Source organism: Macaca thibetana, chromosome 9 (assembly GCF_024542745.1).
Source record: "Macaca thibetana thibetana isolate TM-01 chromosome 9, ASM2454274v1, whole genome shotgun sequence".
Lineage (NCBI taxonomy): Eukaryota > Metazoa > Chordata > Mammalia > Primates > Cercopithecidae > Macaca > Macaca thibetana.
This window is the reverse complement of record NC_065586.1, coordinates 71,678,538-71,703,312: the sequence shown is the minus strand read 5'-3', so window position 1 is coordinate 71,703,312 and position 24,775 is coordinate 71,678,538. Positions and strand designations below refer to the sequence as shown.

Below are 24,775 nucleotides of genomic sequence, written 5' to 3'. Positions count from 1 at the left end.
GAAGTGATTAACTTCATGCCCGTGTCTTGACTTAAAAGAGGTGGGTGGGGGTGGGCATATGATCTTATAGCATTCTTAGAAGGAGAGGGGAATTGAATGTGAACATTAGTAATATTTCACACATGCATTTAGGATAATGATGTATATCATAGGATAATAAAATCTCAGGGATGAAAGGAACTACAGATAATCTAATTGCAAGATTTTACTAATAATTTACTACACTTACTACCTCTTCAATGCCCTTTGCAGAAATCTTTTTTTGTTTGTTTTTGTTTTTTGAGACAAGCTCTCCCTCTGTCACCCAGGCTGGAGTGCAGTGGTGCAGTCTCAACTCACTGCAACCTCCGGCTCCCGGGTTCAAGTGATTCTCCTGCCTCAGCCTCTTGAGTAGCTGGGATTACAAGCACCTGCCACCATGCCCAGCTAATTTTTGTATTTTTAGTAGAGATGGGGTTTCATCATACTGGCCAGGCTGGTCTCGAACTCCTGAGCTCAAGTGATCCACCCGCCTCAGCCTCCCAAAGTGCTGGGATTATAGGCATGAGCCACTGCACCAGACCCAGAAATCTTGATTAGTTGACTTTTTAATATTTTCAATGACTGGGAATTTTTATTACTTTATGAGATAGTCCCATTATATCTTTTATCCATCTCTTTGTTAGACATTCTTCCTTTTGACAAATAAATTTGACTGTATGGTTTATAACAGGGGTCCCCAACCCCCGGGCTGTGGACTGGTACTAGCCTCTGGCCTGTTAGGAACTGGACCACATAGCAGAAAGTGAGCAGCCTGCCTGAACATTACTGCCTGAGCTCCACCTCCTGTCAAATCAGTGGTGGCATTAGATTATCACAGGAGTGCAAACCCTATTGCGAACTGTGTATGCACGGGATCTAGGTTGTGTACTCCTTATGAGAATGTAACTAATGCCTGATGATCTGAAGTGGAACAGTTTCATCCTGAAACCATCCCACACAGTCCTTGGAAAAACTGTCTTCTCCAAAACCGGTCCCTGGTACCAAAAAGTTTGGGGACCACTGGTTTATAGTATAAACAACTGTATTAACTGTATACTGTTGTTTCCAGTTCTATTCTTGTAACAACATGGCACAAATCACATTTTTCTTGTTCTTGATAGCACTTCAAATATTTTCATTTCAGTTTCCAGGCCTCCTCACCATTCTCTGTCCCCACTCCCAATTTTCCCTTCTCCAGGTCAAACACTAATAACCTCAATCTCACATTCCTTATATAGTGTGATTTCTAGTTCCTTCACCTGTCTGGTGGCCCTTATCTAAAGAAATCTAAGTTGTCCCTGTCACTCTCAAACTGTAACTACATTTGTCCGTATTTAAAGAAAAGGTGACATCTCAATCTGTTTCTCTCCTTAATTTTACTTTATTTTAAATAATACACATGAAAATGTAAGTAAAAAATCCTTCTTCACCTCCTTTCCAGTCCCACTCCTCCCCCAAGAAATAACAAATTGCTAACAATTTGTGGCTATTCCTCCAGTTATCTGTGTGTGTTTGTGTGTAAATTGGTTTTTGTTTTTTTGAAATAGGATCTCACTCTGTTGGGATCATGGCTCACTGCAGCCTTAACTGCTTCCAGGCTCAAGTGATCCTCCCATCTCAGCCTCCTAAATTGTTTTTCTGAAAAGACAGGAACTTACTATGTGCTTTTTAGTATTTAACAGTAGTGCAGAGCTCTGCTGTCCAGTATGGTAGCTACTAGCCACAAGTAGCTACTGAGCATCTGAAATGTGGCTACTACAGTTGACAATTTGGGTTTTACATTTTATTTAATTTTAACTAATTTCAGTTTAAAATAAAAAACTGAAGCAATATAATTTTTTTGTTGTTGTTGTTAAACATAACTTTATTGTCGTGGTTTTTTTGTTGTTGTTGTTGTTGAGACGGAGTCTCACTCTGTTGCCCAGGCTGGAGTGCAGCAGTGCGATCTCGGCTCACTGCAACTTCCGCCTTCGAGGTTCAAGCAACTCTTTTGCCTCAGCCTACTGAGTAGCTGGGACTACAGGTGCACACCACCATGCCTGGCTAATTTTTGTATTTTTAGTAAAGACAGAGTTTCACCATGTTGGCCACCCTGGTCTCGAACTTCTGGCCTCAGGTGATCCACCTGCCTCAGCCTCCCAAATTGCTGGAATTACAGGCGCAAGCCACTGCGCCCGGCCTGTCTTGGCATTGTAACTGTTATATATTTAGCATGCAAAATGGATGTACTGTAAGTGCAGAATATACTGGATTTAAAAACTTAGTATGGTCTCGATCTCCTGACCTCGTGATCCGCCCGTCTCGGCCTCCCCTCCACTAAAAATACAAAAAAATTAGCCGGGTGTGGTGGCGGCGCCTGTAGTCCAGCTACTCGGGAGGCTGAGGAAGGAGAATGGCGGGAACCCGGGAGGCGGAGCTTGCAGTGAGCCGAGATCGCGCCACTGCACTCCAGCCTGGGCGACAGAGCGAGACTCCGCCTCAAAAAAAAAAAAAAAAAAAAAAAAAAAACACCTTAGTATGAAAAAGAATGTATATCTCTCTAATAATTTTTATATAGATGGCATGTTGAAATAATATTTTTGATATGTTAGATTAAATAAAATATATTACTGTAATTAATTTGACCTTTTAAGAAATTTTAATGAAAATTTAAAATAATATATGTGTCTCACTTTATATTTATATTGGACAGTGCTGATCTAGAGAGATTTGGACAAATGCAATGTTTAGCCCAATCTATTATTTTGAAGTGGAATCACCATTTCATGCACTGAGTGCTTCATAAGGCCAGGGCACTATACTTGCTGTAGAAAGAATATGAAGACGAAAGGGATCCAGTCACTGCCCTCAACCACGGCCTTCATTCTGAGGTTGTCTACCCGGTTGGTTGGTGGGTTTCCTCTTTTAGATTGGAGGGTTTCTGGTTTTCATGCATGTGTAGGAAGGAAGGAACTCACAGGTAGCAGGGCAAATAGCTACAACTATGTTATAAGGTAGAGTCTAGCCAGTGCATGGATGAAGGTGTAAGCAGTGTTCCAGGAGCTTGGACGAAGGTTGCATAAGTACGTCTTGCCAGTGAACAACATTGTAAAAACTTAAAGAGTAGGCATTGTGACCTCTTTTTCTTTCTTTCTTTCTTTTTGAGATGGATTCTCATGGATTGGTGTGATCTTGGCTCACTGCAACCTCTGCCTCCCAGGTTCAAGCAATTTTTATCCTCAGCCTCGCAAGTAGCTGGGATTACAGGTGCCCGCCACTATGCCCGGCTAATTTTTGTATTTTTAGTTGAGATGGGGTTTCACCATGTTGGCCAGGCTGGTCTAGATCTCCTGACCTCGTGATCCACCTGCTTAGGCCTCCCAAAGTGCTGGGATTCTAGGTGTGAGCCACCACGCCTGGCCATGACCTCTTTTTCATTGGTAGTAGTCTCATACACATGATTGTTGAATGAATGAGGAGACTCCCATCCCATGTACTCTTCCTGTTCTACCAGGATATTACTAGAAATAAAGAATCTTGTGGTCGGCTCTGACTTGGATCTTCTTTTTGAAAGGCCTATTCATCCCACTAGGAACTTATACTTAGTTCAAACCCAGCTTTCTAAATAGAAACCTTGTGCTTGATGTTAAATACTGACCTTTTGTTGTCTCTGATAAGTGCATAGTGGTTCATTTTGAGGTTGTCTGGTTAACAGAAGAAATATGTATATTGTATATTCCTTGTCAAAATTCCTAATATTCCACCAAAGCTCTAGCACTTCCATCCAGAAAGTGTTCTGAGGAGTTGAAGGCTCTTTCTTATTTGGATTTATTCAGTTTCATTTGCTTCGTAACTATGAAGACTGTCCAGGCCTACAGTGTCTGCTTTGGCAATGAAAGGCTGTCAGTTGAAGTTCAGAATGTTAATAATTTATCCTCTCATTCACTATCCTTGATTCATCACTGCAATATTTTCATATTCTTAGGGTACAACCTACAAGCTAGGAAAAAAAGTTAGCAATTTTAGATTGCAAATGATAGAACTTTTCCATGAAAATGTCAACTTTTGGCCTATATTCGTGGTTGCAAATGGGGCTAGTGTAGTTAATCAAATTGTTTCATATAAAACAATTTCTCTTGAAGGCAATGTTAGTGGTGGATTTCACAAAATCACAGAATTCACCTTGGGCAGAACTTTCTGGCTGAATAAAACTTCTCTCACATCTCTGTTCTGGGAGCGAAGTAGGGCTATTTGGTCTAGAATCTGTACTGTACAGCGTAGGTTCAGTGTTTGGCAGGAGATATACTGACAGTAATTATTCCCCCACCCCACCTTCAAAAACCCTGTAACTTGGGCTACATGTCAAGTGCCTAAATGTTGTGCTGGAAAATAACCTGAGTAATAGGATCTTAATTAAGAACTGATGGATAATTTTTGTGGCAATGCCACCCCCTGCCAAAATCTGCATGCAGAATTTTATATTTCAACACACATTTTCTTGGGCGACCATTCATAGCATTCGTCTGATTCTGAAAGGTATCGATGATGATTTTCAAGTTTACGATATACCCTTTTAAATGCCCAATTATCAGTTACTGTTCTCCCCAAGAAGCTACTCAGGCATCTCAGCTAAGTTTTATTTACTGTATTTTCCTAATAGTTCACACATGTGATAGGGAAGACAGGTAGTTGGTCACCTAGTCTAGTGGGGCTATAACTTGGGAGGGCAGCATGGATGACTTTGAGAATCTAAAGAACCCTATGGACTGTCCACCCAGAAAACGTTTACATCCACAAAATTTGAATGACATTTGAGGATACTCGTGAACAGCCCCCTCCTGAAGTTGGTCCATGCTCTCTTGGTTAAGGACTGCTGGATAATTTCCTTTAAGAATACAGAACCATTGTGCTATGAAGAAGGAAAACAAGGATGATGTATGTCTACCTGCCTGGTTGGTGGGTTTCCTCTTTCAGATTGGAGAGTTTCTGGTTTTCATGCATGTGTAGGAAGGAAGGGCATGCCTGTCTTATTTCATATATTTTTCTTTTATATTTTCAAATTATACATTTTGACGGCAGGAGACAATAGGTAATATTCATTCTCTACTGTCTGGACAGTCTGGAAATACCATGTACAGTAATGTCTTCATTAGTTACTTTCTCTTTAGAAAGCTCCAAGGAAGCTCGCAACAGTAGGAAGCCCTACTGAGACTCCTTTTGGTAAAGTGGAGAACGTTTTGTAATGGAAACACATTTTCTATGGCTTAATTTTTATATATAGGGTTTGCATAAAATGAGATCTGCCTAAGGATTCTTTTGGAAGCCTTTTGCCTCTTTTAACAGCAATATGTTTATTATAGGAATCAGTCTCCTGCTCACTATTCTAAATATTTATAAGATTACGAGTTTTGTCTTTTAAGTAGGGAGTTCTACATATTGTTTTTGGTCAAAATGTAGCCTGCCTCCTTGAGCATGAGTTGAAGCCCTAGATGAGAACCACCTTTTTTTTCCATTGTAACCAAGATCTCATCTGCTGTTTACTAGATTAGGCTACTTGAAGGGAAGGGAATGAGGGCCCCCTTCTTTTAATCCAGGACATTGTCAGATATATCATAGGTGCTCCGTATGAATGTTGGATGAATGGATGGATGGATGACTAGATCTTAAATCTTGTACTTGGCGGCAACATAACGTAATGGTAAGGGACTAAAAGTCTGGCAGACATAGACTAGCACTCTGGATCCCCAATCTCTAGCTTTATGCCCTTCGGCAAGTTGTAGAGTATCAGTTTTCTCATCTGTAAAATGCGTATAATAAATTTTATCTCATAGGGATATTGTAGGATTTAATAACATATAGAATCCCAGGTGCTTAAGGACATTTTCTGGTGCCATAAAGCACTTGATACATGGTAGCACTGTTAAACTCTTAAGCCTTAAATCAGGATATCCTAGACTTTAGTCATTTATAAAGCAACTTTATAGTTCTTGCCATACCGATAACACTCTGTTTTATTATTTATTTAATTTTTCTTTAAATTAATTGCTTTTTAACTTAAATAACTTTAAGTAGGAAATTTTATATCATCACCATAAATGGAAAACGTGTATCACTTGCTATAATTAATGGTGAAGGTAAATATGTAATCCTTAAAATAAAAAATATGTTTATCCATGCACCACCTAACATTGACTTGGGTACCACTAGTGTATACCACAGTTAAGTCATTTCCTTTGAGGCTTTTCTCTTGGGCAACAGCCTAACCTAGGTTATTGATAGCTTTGAGACCTTCTCAGACCATGCAAGCCTCATGTCAACAACAAGCTAGAAAGGGTTGGAACCGGTGGCACTGAATTAATCTATAGGCTCAGGAGTGTAACTGCCACACAGATGTGAAGTCTGAAAATAACCCACCGTGCACCTGCCCTTTTCATGTGTCAGTTACAGTGTGAACCAAGCACCAGAGGATGAAATGCTGTAGGAACAGTAAAGGCATGAATCTTACCTTCCAAATGCTCAGACTTTTATCAATGGTTTGATATCTAGCCCCTTGATTGGGCTTGGGGGACCTAAGCGTCTCAATTCTGGGCAATTTCTTTTTTTTTTTTTTTTTTTTTTTTGAGATGGAGTTTCGCTCTTGTTGCCCAAGCTGGAGTGCAATGGTGCAATCCCAGCTCACTGCAACCTCCGCCTCCCGGGTCAAGTGATTCTCCTGCCTCAGCATCCCGAGTAGCTGAGATTACAGGCGCCCACCACCACACCCAAATGATTTTTGTATTTTTAGTAGAAACAGGTTTTCACCATGTTAGCCAGGCTGATGTCGAACTCCTGACCTCAGGTGATCTGCCCAGCCTAGGCCTCCCAAAGTACTGGGATTACAGGCGTGAGCCACCTCAACCAGCCTTCTGGGCAATTTCTGAATACAGATCTTAGTAGGGTGAGGGAAAAGGTAATTGTTATTACTACCAACTAGCCCTAAACAGCTATTGCATAACATTGCACAACTGAGTCCTGGGTAAAATGAGCTTCTTTAGAAATTGCCTCGCCAAAGGTGATTTGCAGAGGTTGAATCTTTCAGATTGTCTGGATTGGAACAACCCTCTTGCCCAAGCACCGAGCTTAAGCTAGATAAAAGGAAATAAACACTGCTTTAAAAGGGAGTGCACTTTAGCGGCACACAAAAAACAAAGGTGAAGGCTCACATCTGTGTTGCATTGCATAATTGATAAAAGCTGAAGCACCATTAGAAACAGCCTCATCATCCATACTCCTCTCCTAATCATTTAAATATGCACAGCATGTTTTAGGACGCTTGTTAATGACTCTACGGGCACGTTGGTAGTCAGAACATTACATGTGGGTTTGAGAAATAGGCCTGGATCATTTGCCAGACAATCTAATTCTGACAGTGTAGTAGTGAAGGCCATCTTCAATTTGACTGTGCTTCACTCTGTTATGCTGTGAAAGAAAAAGATAATTCAGCTAAGCATTCTGCCGTTGGCTAGAAACACCGCAGTTCTGAATACAAATATTATGCAGGTAAATGAATCATTAAAAGAATAGTGGCATAAAATATCTGACAGATGAACTCCTAAAGTTTGGACTAGAATAAATTTTCCCATATATGAGCAGTACCTTCATCCATTGACTAACAGAATTAGTTATCCGTTAAGTCGCCAAAAAGCATTTATGGTCTTAGAGTAAATGATTGGTAATTATGACTTACAAGGCTATAAATACATGGAGTGGATTTGGTGATATCATAATAAACCACGAAAGAAACTGCAGTGGTTTCTAATGTTAGTAGAACCTTAGGAAATATTTAGAGCCGTGTTCACAGCACTGCAGTTGGCTTTTTTCTTTTTTCTGGCGGTGTGTGATTGGTGTTTTGTCAAAATGTGCAACTCTACTAATGGACTCAACTCAACTAATGGAAATTGGGGCCAATGAGAGTGTCCCAACTGAGATTAGGCCCTCAATTTGTATGACGTGTGCTTCAACAAATAGGAAATATACTTAAAGAAAAATAAGATATTCCCTCATGTCTGTCTTTTTTAGTTCCCTAATTTCTGATTCCTTTCTTTCGAATGAGTTTTCTGTAAGTTAAAAAAGACAACAATGAAAGGCCCTGTTCCTCTCAGCTTCCTGACCCCAGTTTGGCTGGTTTATCTCCTGTTTTAGATTCTACAAAGGAGAACATTAATCATGCTTAGTCCTGGACTTTGTTTCCCTAATGGCAGAGATACTGAAAGGGGCACCGACCCACACCAGCCAACTGACCTAGCTCATAGCCACAGAAAGAGCAGCATGTCCCTGGGGCAGTGAGAGCAAGACTGCACCCAGAACCACTGTCTCATGACACCACCCCACATCTTAGTTGAAGATCCAGATGGGCAGTTGACCTATAAGGTCAGTGTCACTCCGCCACTGGACTAGCTTGGCAGAGCATCGTAGATTCGAGTAAAGAGCAAGACAAGGCCGGGCGCGGTGGCTCAAGCCTGTAATCCCAGCACTTTGGGAGGCCGAGGCGGGTGGATCACGAGGTCAGGAGATCAAGACTATCCTGGCTAACATGGTGAAACCCCGTCTCTACTAAAAATACAAAAAACTAGCCGGGCGTGGTGGCGGGCGCCTGTAGTCTCAGCTACTTGGGAGGCTGAGGCAGGAGAACGGCGTGAACCCGGGAGGCGGAGCTTGCAGTGAGCCGAGATCACGCCACTGCACTCCAGCCTGGGAGACACAGCGAGACTCCGTCTCAAAAAAAAAAAAAAAGAGCAAGACAATTCTTTGTAAAGCCATTGGCCCCACAGAAAGCTCCATGGAAAATGATACATGCAGGTGTTAGTGGGAGGTTGAGAACTACTTGGTGCATTCTTGATTTCTGTGCCTGTGTCCTGATTTCAGGAAACTTCAGTCATCTTTGACTACTGTCATTACTCTAGCCCCTTCTGTGTGCAGTTACTATAATTGTATCTGGTGTGTTCAAGGCACCGGGGAAGAAATGACCTGGGACCCCAGTGTACCTACAGCCTTGGCGTCATTAGCAACACTCAGTTAAAGGAGCTTACACACAGAGACAGATGTGCCTGGTGTGAAAAACATTGCCAGGATCTGCCCCAGAGTAATTTTATTTTTGCAGGTTTCTGTGGTCCTCAAATCCCTTTTAGATTTGCACCTTTCTTGATTTTGAAGTCTGGGGTCAAATATGGAGACCAACTTACTGGATAATCAGATGTAGCGGGGAGAGAATCAACACATTAGCAACTGTAGGGAATAGGCAGGCACCAGTCTGAATGGACACAAACCTTAGGGCCACAATAGCAGCCAGGGACCCCTGTGTGTGTCAGGAGTTAACCCTTCAGTGTCTGGACTATATGGTGTCCAGGAGCTCCCAAGGGAAGACCAGGGATGGGGAGGAAGAGTCAGGGAGCACTAGGGAGAGGAGATGGGGCAAGGGCTATTTATTAACCTGCAGGGACGTCTCTCAGTATTTTAAACTGATGAGGCCATTCTAGCACGTTCTAGCCCTTGCTGCAGTCCTGGTGTCAGCGCGTTAGCACAGGGGCAGGAATGTGTCTAGGTTCTGTTTGTAGCTTACTGAAATCCTACCCTATAATGCTAAACTGAATAGTGCTCTTCAAAATGCACCAACTAAAAATAGTTTCATCTGCAGTGTGAACATAGTTTCATATTTATACTAGCATCTGGCCTAAGGAATTGAATACTCCATTCTTTATATAGCTTCACTCCAGCTCTGGAATACTCTGAGAAGAAAATCTCCCCCAAACACCTTGTTTACATAGGCACGCTTAAATGCAAACAAGTTCCCTTTTTAAAATGCGGAAGAATATTAATTTGTGAGGCAATGGTGCTTTGAGGTAGTTTTTTGGTGAGTGAAAGTAAGGGGGTTCAGTAGAGAATGAATTTTTAAAATGTCTACCTAGTAAACGATTTCTGAGATGCCTATTATGTTTAAAATTTTTCATTTTCCTACATTTGATTCACGAACACATTAATTGTATGTGTGAATTTGGAATGCCTTCTTTACCTTTACATGTGAAGCCAGTTAGAATGAAGTTCTTGGGAAGAAAAATTTATGCTGCCGCTAATGCCTAACAATAATAGAAATATAAGCCTAGATATACTTTAACTTTTTCTACCAGCAAATGCTTTGGGGCCGGAAATCATTTGCCAGCAGGCAATGAATGTACTTTTGTTAGTCTTAGGGGGATACTAATGGTTAGTCCCCATGAAGAAAAATGTGAAAATAACACACGAAAAGGTAAACATTACGAATGGATGGCTAATGATTAGCTGTTACAGTCCAAAGGGACAGGGTATTTTTTTTATAGTTTTATGACCCTTGCCCAGCCTTTATTGAAAGAACATTGTACGTTCAGAGTTAAATATTTCAAACGTACATCTCCTTTGAATATCCCTGTTTAAAGATAATAGGAAATTTTTTCCACGTTCATTTTTATTTGTAGAGAGAGGGGGATTTTAAATGTATACTAGTTTTAACTCTGTGTTAAAGAGGAGGAGCAATTATTTTTTTAAATCCCATTCATGAACCCACAGAGTAAGAGATATTATTAATATACCTTTACCCTCCACCCACCCCAGCCATCCTGAAAATGAGTGACTGTTAGGGCACTATGATTCCTCTGTCAGGTAGAGGAGTTAGTATTCGGTATATTACTATAGTTATGATATGTCCCTCTCTGAAGTGAATGGTTTTTGTGCATATAGGTCAATTCAGAAAAAAAAATATTTTTTTATTTAAAATAAAAATGGCATTTTTGAGTCCCCAGGGTTCTATTTTTACAACTCACAAGAACTACTTTAGTAAATAAAAGAATGTCAGTAGAACACTGGCCACTAAAATGTTAACATATGGGTATATTTGAAGAGTAGTAACATAAAGGCAACTTTTCAGTCATTGATGTTAAAATTAGATTTGAGGCCATAATCTCAAGTAGGCCAGGGGTTGTTTTTCATGGTCTATGAAAATAAATGTTTTGGTTGAACTAAAGTTATGTGCATTATCTGGGAAACATTGAAATGTCTTAATTTAGACATCACTTTCATTTTTCACCAGTGGGACTTTTCTAGATGAAAATCTAATCTCATTCTAAATCATCCTTTTAAAATGTTTTTCCCTTACAAATGTAATATGTTTGTATTGCAGAAAGTAAAGATATGCAAAAAGAAGAAATAAAAATCAGCCATAGTCCCACTACCCAGATGCTTACCACTCTTAATGGTTTAATTCCAATGTACTATATTTTCTTTTTACTAAGATGTCACTTGTATACAATGCATCATCAATTTCACAGCAGCTTTTGGGGAACAGGAAACCATTTCATTCTAAATATATACATGATTTTAAGATATATACTGATTTCAGAAAGTTAAAAACTGGTGAGGAGAGGCAGGGAGCACGTTTTAGAATGGTTTTTAAAAGCCAGCTCTGGCCCTCCTCCCTCAAGAAGTCATCTTTCTCCCTGTGTTTCCAGCTCACAGAGAATGCTCTCCCTAGTCTAAGAGTCCTAGAATTGTAAGAAACCACAAAAATTCAATCACAGTAATTTTCCCATTGTTCTTTCAGTGATATTGAGGTTACCTTATACAACTGTAGTTTTTTTTTTTCATATGCTCTGAATTTTAGAAAGTTCTTTGTGTTTACATGGACCAAATACCCTGGCTTTGCCACATTTTCCCATTGAGACTGGTTCCCTTAAGGCATCCCATAAGATAAGGGTATAAACTCTTATCCCACATGAAAGTCCTTCAGATACTTTAAAAGCAGTAATTTGTTGCTTTCAAGGTTTCAAGAACCTGAAATCTTCCAGGTTCTTCTGACATCTCCTAATTTCTAGGTGAAACATCCCTGGTGCTTTCAACCTGGAGTATTCCTTGAAGTGCCCCTCCGTCATGTGGTTCAGTTAATCAATGCCCATTTAAAAATACTGTCTGCAGACCATATGTGTTGTATAACCAATGTGGCATATTATAAGATCTATAACATTCCTTATCCTGGACCTATATTTCCATGAATTCTGCCCACATTTTATTATTTCTCACTAGCAGTACTCTATATATTGGCTCATATAGAAATTATGGTTAGCTCAGAAAACCGGAACTTTTTTTCCCCCAAAACTTATGTAAGATTGTATTTTCCCTTACTAGAGTTAGCATTAATACTATCTTTAGGCCATTTTTCAGCCCTTTAAGAGCATTTTGCTCTTGACTCACATACATTTGGATTATATCTTCCAATGGTGTCATCTGCAAGTTTGAGAAGCTTTCTATAACTTACTCAAGCAGCTGATTAAAACAAGCAAACACCAAACAAAATATAAACCACTCTTATTTGGATGTTACCATATTTCTACTTTAAGATATATCTTCCTAACTTGACTCCAACCTAGTGTCTTACAGGAAGAAGCTTATCTTAACAGTCAATATTTGTATTATCCAGAGCTCTTAGTTCAAAGTAAATTTTTAATTGATCCATTGGCCGTTAGTGAATCATGTATCTACCTTGCTTATCTTCAGCCACCACCACAATTCCTTTCTGTGTGAACATAGGGGAAATATGTGGTATGAGACAACACATTGAACCTAGCTGGCGATACTTCGTACACGGTGTCATGCACCCTACAGCAAAAAAGTTCTTTTCTTGCATCCATATGCTTAGTTGTAGAATGACAAGTGGAGTTGGCTGATGGATAAATGTGCATCTTTCAACTAGATGATTTGTACTGTGTAGACAAACTGCCCAAACATTCAGTTTTTCCCTTTCCAAGCAGATGTTTTGCTAGAATGTAGACACAGCCTCCAAAAATACCTTTCTGTCCTGTGAATGTTAATGTCTCTCTTATGTGTGTGCCATTTACAACAGAAAAAAATAATGCTGGCATTTTATTTCAACAGAATGTTGGAAGTACAGATTGATGTTGTAAAGGTAAGTTGTCCAGGCCCATGGAATAGTTCATATAACCTTTTGGTTTGGAAATGCTTGTTGCATTCATGTAGATAACCATCTATTTGTACATTCTTATTTTTATTTATTCATTCATTGGTTTATTCAGTAAACACTTAAGGGCCTATTATGCCCAGGCTCCATTAGGCCTTGGATTTTTAGAAAAATTACTGAAAATGCGCATTTTCTTATTGTATGGCAAGTGGGTGGGGATGGCTCATTTCATGAAAATTACCTAAGTAAGAATTTATAGGTCTATAAACACACCTAATCTAGTGTGCCACAATAATAAATTTAACATGGCAAGCCAGCACATGCACACACACATACACACACACACACACACACACACACACACAGTTTCACCAGACAGTACTTACCCCCCTACCAACAATGCCCTCTGACATTTTCTTTTCTATTATATCCTATTACATTTTTTTAAATGCTAGTTGCAACCCACCTGATTGGTTTTATAATCCTATTAATGCGCTGCAAATCTCAGTTTAGAAAATACTAACGTACACGTCATCGTTTTGCCTGATGTCTCTTTCTGGTTAAGCACACTATTTCCAAACTTAACTAAGTGTGTGTGGATCCAAATTCGGCTAATTGATACTTAGGTTCTTCCAACCCTATAACAATCCCTGCAGAATTTGCATTTCTTTTCCAAAGTCTAAAAATGAACCCTTTCAAGGTATCCTATTTCTAAGGCACCATTACTGGTACAGTTCCATGCTCTTTTTGGTAATCTAATATATTGTCGCATGTTACTAAGCTACCCATGTCTAAAACAGAAGAACCCCATAGCACAAGTCCATTTATGATACAGTGCCCTTGATTTTTCAAAATATGTGGATAGGTTTGCTGTTCTTCTCATATACAGTGTGTTTTAGGAATCCATCTTTTAGGCATTGTCTGAATCAGTGTATTACTCCTCGATAGAGAGTGATAATTCCTGCTTTTTGCCCAGGACCTAAGAGAAACTGCTTTCAACAATCCCAAAGACAAAGAAAAGCTTCTATTTATAGGTTTCATGTGGTTTCTAAAGTTTTAACCAAAGTGAATAGAACAATAATAAATTGCTTTCACATTTCTGCCCATAGAATTGTTTATTTAGCATTTTCTGTAAAACAAGAGGCCTTCCATCCGCATGAAAAGACTGTATTTTGATTGCCTGGGAGATTCAAAATGATTTCTAATCTTGCCACAACTGTCTTCTGCTGTATAAATGAAATGTTTCATTTTCAAAGAGACTGTCAGGATATTCTGAAGAGAGTTCCTTAGCTGCTCTGCAATACCCTTCCCCCCCGCAAATAAAGTGCTTTGTTTTATATTTTCCAAGAGAACAATGGCATTACTTCTCATATTGGAAGACACGATTTTCAGCAAGTCCTAAAATGCTTATTTGCTAGCAGTTTGTTTTATCAAGTTTCTCATAGGAATATCTTCTTTAATTCACTTACAATCAAGAATTCCCAGTTTTGTGAGGTGGTCAAACAGGATAGTAGCCTTCTGCGTTGGAAAAGGAATTGAACCTATAATATGCAATATGCACACCGTTATCCTTTTTTTTCAGGGCCATGGTAATAAGTGTCTACAACAAAATCCCCTTCCTTCATTGAAATAGACAGGTCTTTGCTCGACAGCTGGACAGACCCTACCAGCCATACCAAGGGACCTGGCATTTTGTGAAGGTGTTGAGGAGGACTGAGTTGAGTTTACCAAATCAGGCTTCTTGACCCTTCGGCTTAGCATTTTCAAGTCATTGATATTCTCATACCTGTGTTGCTGATCTCTACACCTGCCATGAGTGTGAAAGAGGCTTAGTTTTTTAATGACACTTCAGCCAACCAATTTTCACTCAAGAATCTTCATATTCTGTTGTCTCACAATCAGAATAAATTGGCATTTTCCTCACTCAGTTTACTAGGTGCTTTAATTGTGTTTAGAAATAGCCTTTTCATTCTTTTGGATTTGTTTTTTGCCCTAAGAGTCTTGATTTCCATGCTAAATTACCTGACAAAACTCACTCTCTCCAACATCCATTAAGGGGATTTAAAAAATATAATTACACTTAAAACACTAGAAAGAGTCAAGTTTTTAGCATATATTATGGCTTGCCATTACCAGAAAAGTGACTTAACATCCAAATAGAGAAAAATAGTTAGCCAGTCCATTCATTATGTTGATATGATCAGGTCTCCAAACTGCATTTAATCAATATATTCTGCCTTGATTAACCATATTGAAATACTTGAAAACATAACCTACAATATGAAAATCAGATATACTTATAAATGCCAATAGCTTTTGTTTAGAGTCAACAACTGATGAAAAAGCTCTTACTTAAATAAATTGACTTTGAGAACAAGAATGCAAACAGAAACATAATTCATTCATTTTATAATTGTTTTTCCCTGCTGTGGACATTAGCCTTTGGCATATGGTCTTTGACTATAATCTATGGCTAGATATAGCCAGGGCACTGGAAGAACACGAAGGTAAATTCCAGTTGGGTATCACTGGAGAATTCCAGTTAAAAACAAGGTTGACTGAAATCTCAAATACACTGTAACATAGACAAAAGAATTGGTATTGTAGATTAAATGTATGTAGAAGATATAGAAGGATTATTGTGTCTGTTTCAGATGTAATTTCATGCCTGAGAATTTACATTGAAGGAAAAATGGTCTGGATCCCATTAGCGAAGGCCCTGTTTTGCTGTCAGTTTAATTAAATGGAAACTGCTGGCAAGAGCGCTGAGGAGGTTGATAGAAGCAATGCTATTTTGTATGTTGGAACAGGAAACTGTTAGGTCTTCCAGTTTGAAAAGGATACAAAAATGAAACCTGTGATTCATTTTTGTTTACAAACTCCTTCCTAGTTTACAATGACCTTAGTGATAAATTAACTAAAATAAGTTATACATAGTGAGCAGAACAATAGCTTGATCCCAAGATATGAAATACTAATCTCTGATGAAGAAGGTAGAACTTATTTTTATGTGACTTTCCCCCTAAACAATGGATTCCTCAACAAAAGTAATTGTTTCCTTTGGTTTATTTTTCTGTAAGTAGACTGAGAAAAGTAGGAGGAGTATTAGTTTGCTTTCTGTGTGTGTGTGTGTGTGTGTGTGTGTGTGTGTGTGTGTGTGTAAAACAAAAGAAAGAGAATAGAAAAGAAAGAAAAGGGAAAACGTGTAAAATAGAGACCCTGGAACAGTGATTTATCTGTTAAGTATATTTGGCATCCTGCCTTTTGGCTGGAATTTTTGAGAGAAACATATTTGGTTTACTTTATTGGGCAAAAGCTCTGAACCTCATTTGTAGAAAAAAAAAAAGTGCATGTTTTCTTTTCCCTTTTTCAGTTCAGTTTATTATATCTTGACATTCTGTCTTGTAATTGAATAGTAATTCTGGATTTAGAGTGGAGAAGAAAGAAATTTCAGTCACTCCTCCTCCCCTCCTTATGTTTCAGAGAAAAGGACTAGCTGATCCCAAAGTTTTATCTCTTTTCACAGCCACCCTTTGAACTGGCACCAAAAAAATGATTGTTTAATTTTGCTGAAACTCTGTAGCTGTCTTTGTTCCTGAACTGTGCTGAGGGTTGTTGATATGTTTGTGTCTGTTCTAATAATGCAAAGTCAGTATGTGTTATCCGATGGAAATTTTCAGTCTCAGTTAAGGAAACAGATTGGCAGTGAAAGTATTCTATTAGACATTGTCATGGTGGATACATGACATTATGCATTTGGCATATGGCAAAGCCTGTAGAACTGTACAACACAGAAAATGAACCTTCATGTAAACTGTAGTCATTATAATAATAATGCATCAATATTGTTCCACCAGTTTTAACAAAGGTACCACACTAATATGTTAATTTTTTACATGTTTTGCTTGAAGACACTAGCAGGAAAAAAAGATGTCAGTGGCATGTAAACCTGAATTTAATTTTTTCCTAACTTGATGCAGCTATTTTATGATTTTTAATTGGATATATATTGGATTGTCATCTTCTTGCTAGTTGTATTGAGGGGGATTTATCAGAGTTACAAAAACATGAAAGTTTGGTATATTTATTTCAAAAAGGCATGAGCAAATATTTGAGCCACCCAACACTGAAGAACTTATGTGGGGTTACTTTTTTTCTCTATGTCCACGTTTTTCATAATCTCTTTTAATTGTGCTTATTTTATTATAATAAAAATAATCCATGTTTATCATAAGACAATACAAAGAAACAGAAAGAAAAAAAAATACAGAATACCACCATACTAAGATAGCTAGTGTTGATATTTGCCTATTACTCTATATTTTTTATCTGCTTATATGTTGGATATTAATTTTTAACATTATACTGTATCTCTAGTCTTATTTCATAGTTTTTTTTTTTTGAGACAGAGTTTCGCTCTTGCAGCCCAGGCTGGAGTGCAGTGGCGCCATCTCAGCTCACTGCAACCTCCGCCTGCAAGGTTCAAGCGATTCTCCTGCCTCAGCCTCCTGAGTAGCTGGGGTTGCAGGTGCCCACCACCACACCCGGCTAATTCTTTGTATTTTTAGTAGAGATGGGGTTTCACCATGTTGGCCAGGCTGGTTTGGAACTCCTGACCTCAGGTAATCCACCCGCCTTGGCCTCCCAAAGTGTTGGGATTACAGGCGTGAGCCACCAAGCCCGGCCTGTATCATACTTTTAAAAAAACTTAATATGCTCTTTCACACAATAAATATTCATGTGTAGCATCACTGTTAGTGATGGACTCCACTGTATTCTATTATGGAAGTGCCATAGCTTATCTGACTATTCCCCCGTTGCTGGACTTTGGGTTTTTTCCTCCAGCTTTTGGATATTATAAACAGTGCTCTCAGAGACATCCCTGAAGCCATATTATTATTTCTTTAGGATAAACTCCTAGAAGTGGAGCTTGTCAGATCAAAGTTCAAAGCAGAATTCTGAGACTTTACCTAGGTGCTGGTCAAACTGTAAATAACATTTTCAGTAGAATTAGGATCTTGTGTATATTGAAAATTCCTCAATGATTGCATTTGCTACAGCCAGTGTGAAATGAACAAATTTGTTATCAAGTCTCATGAGAAGTTGGGCAAACTTAGATAGAGCCAATCTTGGACAGACTTGTACTTTCTGTGCAGAACATGTTTCTATATCCAGAATCCTATCTCCAGCTCTCAGACTATGATGAGGAAAGACAACTCAACACCAAGAGAGCGCCTGATCATTCCCTCCTCCACCTGTGAGAACCTTCCACAATGACCCTCTGAGGGCCTATATTTGTACCAAGGCTTCCAGTGGAAGAGACACACCCAGTGCCCTTTAGAATGTTCTCGGTCTGTGCTGTTTGTGTGTGGGGGACTGAGGGGAAAGGATGGTGACGTTCTTCTCCAGTCTCTGCTCTCACAGGGGAATATAGAGGAACCTCATTAGAAAACTAGCAAAGTGATAGGCTGAGACCTTCTGTGAAAGGGTTAACCTGAAAGGTTCTTGTAGCCAATGAGCATTTATCCTGATGATGTCACAATGCTGATATCAGAGGCTCCAGGACTCTGGGGAGTTCATTATGAAATCACTCAGAACTGGAAACATTCATTCCACTATTTGTGGCTTTTTTGATAAACAAGGATAAATTGAAGTTTTAATAGACTGGGGCTACATTTGTTGCTCCAGGTTCCTGAAGGTCATTATTTTTAGTCATACTTAAATTCACACGCACACACACACACCAGATTCCTGTGTAAAAAATGGGAGGGGGGGAAGCTTTTAATCTTTGTTATTGATTTTCTGATTTTCTGTGTGTACAATTTTATCTAAAGAGTATGGTTTACCAGCCATTGTGGGGCTAGGCTTTAATGCCAATAAAAAGCTTTGCTTGATCCTTAGAAAATAAAATGAGATATTCAGGCAGCTAGTTTATTTTAATTTCTTTTCTTTTCCACATCATGACAGTATTTCAAATAATTAGGTTGATTTATGATTACAAATAGTTTTAAGATGTAAGATGCTTTTACAGTGCAGTGCGGGTTTATTGTATCTGGCCTTATCCAATTATAAAATCGAGTTTAGCCATGTAATGATTCTCTAAGTAAAATATCAATCACAGTGAATGGACTTTTGCGATGTATACACTGTGAGGCTATTTTGAGCTTCTCTCTTTAAGGCACCCGCACATCTGAATATGCTTACTTGGCTTTACTCTTTAACATATAAGAACACGTGAAACTTTGGCTAAATTTAGCCTCTGGAGTCCAATGCACATGCTTGGTGACAGCAAAGGGAGAGGTTTTGACAACAAGCAGGATATGATACACCAGAGTAATTATTTCCGCAAGAAAATGAGCGTTCTACATTATTTGTACAAATAACACAAAGTGATTATTTGGCTATGCCATTGTAATGAGACAATAAAGATCATATTTAATTTAAAACAGTATCTTCTAGGGTCTTTTTATTCTGAGTGTTGTGGACTACTAAAACAAACTTGATTTGATGCTATGGTTAGCAATCACATTTGAAGGAAGGGACAGAGAGAAAGAGAGAGAGGAGAACAAATCTTTCCCTCTCTTCCCATTAACTCTAGCATTCCAGAAATCATGATAAGGGTATGTGTGACAGGAATGTTGAAATAAGTCACTTATTTCACTATTTTTCCATATTGTTCACATAACCGTTTATTTATAATAATTTGAGTAATCTCAGAGTTCCTCCTAAAGGCTTTTTTTGGCCTGGATAAAAAGTACAGCTTTAAGATATTTCTCCTAAAATAAATTTGAGACGGTCTCATTTATAGTCAGCAGTGCCTTGATTACTTGCAGACACACTGGAAATTTACATGCGCTTTTCTCCTTTATAAAACACTGATCTGTTCATATCATTAGTTCCCTCATGACTAGTGCTTGGCTGCTTGCCAAGCGGTCTAAATCTGTAGTTGTAAATCGTGAGTTGAAATAGCAGAAAGTGGATTTGTAACTTAAAAAGTGTAAACAGTTTGGAAAATGAAGTAATTTTGGAGTATGATTGATTGCCTTGTGATTGTACTTTAAATTAGCCTGGGGTCTCAGGGGCAGATATGTGCTCTAACTGCTTATTATACATTTTCAGTTTTCGAAGGAATAATAGCATTGTTGGTAGGCTTTTAAACAATGTATGCATCTCCTGGAGTGACCTTTTAGGAAATGAATAGTTTTATTGTGTGTCCATTACTTTGCCTGAAACAACATTTTTGAGTTATTAATTTGACTTGTTCTATAAATAAAGAATTCAAAATGCAAAGCAGCTGTGTAACCCAGAACATAGTATATCATGCTTCAGAACCACTGTTTGAGATGGATAATCCACAGAACAAATGGTTTCTTGGGTGATACATTAATAATGTTTCTGGAGCCTCTGGTTACCAAAGATTAGCCCCTCAATATTGCAGAAGCCAAAAATTATTAAGGAGGACAATCGATTAGTTGGCCTTCCAACACACTGGAAATAGAAGTCTGCTTTTGTTAAAAGGATCCCAGTTCACTTAACAGCATAAATAGAAAGTGGGAGTAGCACAGTGGGTAATGTCTGGACAAAGTGTGGCAGTTGTGACAGAGGAGAAAGACTTGGAGTTAGAAACCCCGAGGACAGATGTCTTTTTCTCTCATTTACCAGCTGAGTCATCCTAAGCAAGTCACTGAGTCTCCAATCCTCTTTTTTTTTTTTGTGCCACCAGTAAAGTGGGTATAAGAATTCCAACCTCGCAAAATTATTGTGAGATTGAAATGATTTAAAAGATTTGAAAAGGGTTTTATAAGTATTAAATGGTCTATATTGCAGAGTACCATCATTATTATTACGACTATTGCCATTGCATTACTCTTACAGTCTTTCGTGACTTTGCCTGTCTATTAATATTGAGAATAGCTGATGGATGTAAATTCTGAGCAATAGTCTTATTCACTCTTTGCTTTCATAGGGAGCGATCTAGAAATAATTTTTATATTAATAATAGAATTCTAGTTTTTGAGTATGGAAACAGTTTTCCCAATATAGCTGTTTCTTTGTATTTATTACTTCTTCCTTGTCTAACTCAGCATTTTTTTGGATCACATTTTGTTTCCATGTTTAGAGAGGAAGAATCTCAGTTCCTTAAGCATTTATTAGAGCTTTTAATACATGTCAGACAGGGCCTGTGTTAAGCACTAGGAATACAGTGGTGAAAGGAATGTAGGCTTTGCCTTTATAAATGTCCATGCCTTCAGGCACACTCTGCCAATAGAACGCTCCTCAGTGATGGAAATGTTCTGTATCTCTGTTCTGTGTCCAGTAAGGTACCACTGGCTACACGTGGCTGTTGACCACTTGAAATGTGGCTAATGTGACTGAGAAACTGAATTAACGTATAAAATTTATTTTGTTTTAATTAATTTAACTTTATATCGCCGCATGCAGCTATAATGGCAAAAACTGCAGTTACTTTTGCAACAACATAATGGAAGCTATTCTATTGGATAATCCAGCTCCAGAGTAAAGATTTGTGGCTTTAATTGAATTTTTAATATATAAAATTTATTTTGTTTTAATTAATTTAACTTTATATCGCCGCATGCAGCTATAATGGCAAAAACTGCAGTTACTTTTGCAACAACGTAATGGAAGCTATTCTATTGGATAATCCAGCTCCAGAGTAAAGATTTGTGGCTTTAATTGCCAGTTTGGAAGGTAAAGAGGAGTATTTCATAGACACGTGGAAGCCTAAATGACCATGTATATTTGCTCCCTAATGAGGCACAATGCCAAGGTTCAGAAAGTTGGTGTTTGGATAGTACCAACGGAAAAAAAAGCAGATGGATTGCTGTTTAGAGTGTATGCTGTTGAAACATGGAATTGGTACATATCGATGGGGAAAATGAATAAAATTCTCAAGCAGTGCCTAACCCTGGTGAGCGGGCAAAGATGGTGGTGCCGCTGAAATTCTGCCAGGGGGAGAATGTTCATTGAGTCAGTGGAAGGTGGTTTGGAGCATAAACACCCAATAGACATGTTTACAAGATTTACAAATGTTGAACTACAGAATAAGTAACTCTCTGCCACACAGGATCTTAAATTATGTAGCACTTCACAGTTCCATTTTGAGTTATCCAAATTCATTCCTGTCTGTGGGACAGAAGCTTTCAAAGGTACTGAGTGTGAAATGCAGCCAGCCACGACACAGAGCTCATCAGGAGAATTCCACGGGAGACCCGAGTACACGTGGCCCGCCCATGGGAAGTGCTGCAGCCAAACCTCTGCAGCACTGGACAGTGATGCATTTTTGCAAGCCATCCAAGTTCCTCAAAGTCCTTTCTTAGGTCCTACATTAGTGAGTTTCCTCTGGGAGAAGACACAACTTTTGGCATTGTGGAACAGTTATTTAAATACTTGTGGCAAAGAAGAAAAGTCTAATATTAGAGCAGGAACAGAGACTTTAGACATCATGGAATCCAATCTTGTTTTTATTTTTAAAATTCCTTGTTCCTGGTGAGGCATGTAGATCGTAGGAAGGATTTCACAGAGTTGATGGCAGAACTGGAGGAGGTCTTGGTTTACATCCACTCTCCATGCAAACACTAACGTCATCACTCCCAGCCAACACTTCTCCCCCTGACTCTTCAGCTGGTTCCCAATTGGAGATCTCTTCTCCAGGCTTCTCCCACATGGAGGCCCCTTTTGCAGAACACTGCCAGGACCCACCCCTTCCAAATGTCCTTCCCCAGCTCCAAGTCCTCAGCAAACAAGGGGTCTACCCTCTATCCAGGTCTGGCACAAACAGTAGCCGCAGCAACCACAGTGATTAGGGCCCACAATACTTTTAAGGACCCACAAAAATGCCTTTAGCTCTTTTAAAATGAGAAGAAAACACGACGACCATTTCAGTTGAAAAATATGTTTTAGGCTGAGCGTGGTGGCTCATGCCTGTAATCCCAGCACTTTGGAGGCCAAGGCAGGCGGATCACTGAGGTCAGGAGTTCGAGACCAGCCTGGCTAACATAGTGAAGCCCCATCTCTACTAAAAATACAAAAAATTAGCTGGGTGTGGTGGCGGGCACCTGCAATCCCAGCTACTCGGGAGGCTGAGGCAGGAGAATCACTTGAACCTGGGAGGAGGTGGAGGTTGCAGTGAGCCGAGATCATGCCATTGAACTCGAGCTTGGGCAACAAGAGCAAAATTCCATCTCAAAAAAAAAAAAAAGAAGAAAAATATATTTTAATATATTATATTTATATATTTATCTGTATACCAATGTAGTCCTAAAATGTGACTTTTAATCTTTTTCTGTGGAGGAAGGGGCTCAGGAGGGCAAAGTGCCTAGAGGCTAATGGAAGCCAGAAGGCAGTACTGCCTTTACCTGGTCACACGCTTCCTAGAAGACAGTGACCCCATCATTTTACAGAGCCAGAGGATGAAGCCCTTCTTTGCCCAAATCCAGTGCCTATTTCTCCTCCTTATGCTGCCTCTTCATAAGGCATTGCCTCGATTTCTTCTTAAAACGATTTATTCCGGGGCTGATTTTTCCCAACCGTAATATAATTGTACTTTAATCAATAAAAAATTTCCTGTGGAACAACTGGGAGGGGTGGGGAGGAGAGAAGCCCAACAAATGTGAATTGTTGTTTATTTGTCTCTCTTAAACAATGTTTCACGTTAAACCAGCTGCAAATGAAATGAATTGTATTATAACCATCTTGGAAAAATAGCTGCTGATCTCATAAATTCATCGAGCTTCCTGGTTCCAAAGGCCTCTCTTACAATAATAATAATTGTTGCTGTGCTCAGTAAATACCTGCCTCCACTCAGCCGATAGTGAAGGAACTAGAATGGCAAACCCAGAATGGGCCCCCTTCTGCCTCCTCCAAAATCATAGGTTTTGTGCTGACCCTGAACAGGAATGGAGAGGATCATGGCTTCCCAGGACAGTGACTACTGTGTCTCCTAGGATGCCAGTATCCGAAATACCATCACTCACCCAGTAGCTTGCTCCTCTGGGCACCTCCGCTGCCTTGCATGCAGCTCTGTTCTCAGTGCTGCTTCTGTGGCATTTGCCTTTGTGTCATCGGTTCATCTGGGCACAGGCCTCTCTCAGAACTTACAAGCAGTGGTTATGACTGTGGGCTTTGGAATCAGACAGGCCTGGGTTCCAGAGTCACCTTGAACAGGTTGCTTAATCTCTCTAAGCCTCAATTTCCTCATCTATAAAATGGAAGCAGTAAACTTAACCCTCATAGGGTTGCTACAGTGATTAAATACACATTAAGGGCTTAGCGCTTGCCTGTCTGTAGAGCATGTTCAATCAAAGGCAGCTGTATTCTAGCAGGACAGTGCAATAAGTAAACACTCTTGGTGGGTAGGCTGAGTTTTGTTTTGTTTGTTTGTTTGGAGACAGAGTCTTGCTCTGTCACCCAGGCTGGGGTGCAGTGGCTCAATTTCTACGCACCACAATCTCTGCCTCCCAGGTTCAAGCAATTCTCCTGCCTCACCCTCCCGAGTAGCTGGGATTACAGGTGCGCGCCACCACACCCGACTAATTTTTATATTTTTAGTAGAAACAGGATTTTGCCATGTTGGCCAGGCTGGTCTCAAACTCCTGACCTTAGGTGATCCACCTCCCTCAGCCTCCCAAAATGCTGGGATTATAGGCGTGAGTCACCGTGCCCGGCCTGAGGTTTTTGTCTTTTTTTTTTCCTGTAGTTTGTCATTAAGTGTCATAATGATTGTGATGTTAATAAACATCAGGAAATGTGCATGGCAGTTTGCACACTGAACCT

The 24,775-nt window shown here is 39.3% G+C and overlaps 2 protein-coding genes across 5 annotated transcripts in view; both read left to right on the top strand.

Moving 5' to 3' along the window:
- Positions 1-24,775, top strand: part of ARID5B (AT-rich interaction domain 5B) — a 193,903-nt gene that overhangs the window by 53,954 nt on the left and 115,174 nt on the right. The gene's annotated exons all lie outside the window — the stretch shown is intronic.
- The window catches only part of NRBF2 (nuclear receptor binding factor 2), a 1,206,382-nt gene continuing 1,191,833 nt past the window's right edge, over positions 10,227-24,775 (top strand). Inside the window, exon 1 of the mRNA XM_050803074.1 lies at positions 10,227-10,230. The gene's annotated coding sequence lies outside the window, so the exon portion shown is untranslated. The remainder of the gene's footprint in view (positions 10,231-24,775) is intronic.